We start from the raw sequence: 1,671 nt of genomic DNA on the forward strand, positions 1-1,671 counted from the left end.
TTTGTAGGTCAGGTTATCATTATCTAAATACCTTGGTGCTGTTGTTTTAGCTTGTCCAGCTTTTTCTTCTGGACCTCCAACTCTCTTTCCTTGTCTGAAGAATTGAAGAAAACAAACTTTACAATAACATTTAATAGAGTTCAAGTTAGGCAAAAAATAATTAAAATTATGTATATATATATATATATATATATATATATATATATATATATATATATATTAAATTTTAGTACAGTTTTTTGCCCTATTTGTTTGCATTATTAAAACATATTTTAAATTGTAACATTTATTCAACATTAAAATCTAAAATAATTGAAAACTTAAATTTCAGTGTTTTACTTCTATATTTTTGGTTTCATACTTTGGTTCTGTTGTTTCAGCTTCTCCAGCTCCTCCTTCTGGAACTCAAGTTGGAGCACCTTGGCTGTTGTGGTAAATAGTGAAAGTTAAAGTATTTTCTACATTAACAACACGGTTATTCAAAGCAGTGATTTCTTAGGATTTGCATCTATTGGACCTTCATACCTTCATTATCTTTCTTTACGTACTCCATATCAACCTTCAGTCCGGCCAACGATGCACTCAGCTCTCTCAGCACAGCATTGATGTCCTGTGTGCAGGTTTGTTGATAATTTGTCAGGTTTTCTGTGTTTCCTGCCTGTGATCCAGTTTGCCTTAAATGTGAAATTATTTTACTGTGAGAGTCTGCCTCAAGCTGAGCTGTGTCCCCAGAAGATGGAGATCTTGAAGTTACAACCTTCGACGCCTCCATCTTCAGTCTGTCCCTGGTGGTCTACTGGTGCTTTCTGCCTTCATCCAACCCTTAAGTAGTTTCTTTTACAATAGCTGAATGACACTTGCCAGATTGTAATAAAACTTGGAACATTGGACTTTGAACATTGTTTGTTGTTCCTGTGACAAATGTCACAGAATTAACAAATCAAATCACAAATAGGTTTTCAGTGTACAGTAAATGATTCAGCAGTCAAAACATGCTTAACAAAACTGAATGCAAGCTCGGCCTGAGCTTTAATTCATTGTCTAAGTTTTATTGTCTAAAACTGCACTGTGCCTTGCCAGTAGACAAGGAGAAATACCACACGGACTGGATGAAGAAAAATAAGTTTCTTTAGTTAGAATTATAATACCGTATTTTTCGGACTATACGCCGCCACTATTTTCCTACACTTTGAACCATGCGGCTTATAGCTCGGTGTGGCTCTGTGTATTTTTCTTCAACCGCCAGGGGGCTCTTTAGCAGGAAGAGAATCATTGGAAGTCGAAATTGGAAATCAAAGAAGAAAGTGCTAATTTTCATTTAGATTCTACAACAAGCACATGCTAGCAGCAGGCACGACGGAGAAATTTCTTCAAACTCATATGGTGCAGCTTTTAAGTTGAGGGCTATCAATCTGGCAGTACAGGAGGGAAATAGAGCCGCTGCACGTAAACTAGGCGTGAACGAAACCACGGTTCGGTGAGGACATTGCCCTCTTCTGCCCTCTGCTGGGTCCTTATGGAAAACCTAGAGCAGTGGAAATACCAGTGGCTTATAGCCCTGTGAGACTTATATATGTACTTTCCCAGTTTTTTTTTTTTTTTTTTTTTATTTGAGCCGGCTTTTTTGGGATTGTGTGCTTTTTTGTTTGGGAAAAATGGGACTTTAAAAGA

The sequence above is a fragment of the Poecilia latipinna genome, unplaced genomic scaffold (genome assembly GCF_001443285.1).
Source record: "Poecilia latipinna isolate Pla-1442-1.1 unplaced genomic scaffold, P_latipinna-1.0 Scaffold2313, whole genome shotgun sequence".
In the NCBI taxonomy this organism is placed as follows: domain Eukaryota; kingdom Metazoa; phylum Chordata; class Actinopteri; order Cyprinodontiformes; family Poeciliidae; genus Poecilia; species Poecilia latipinna.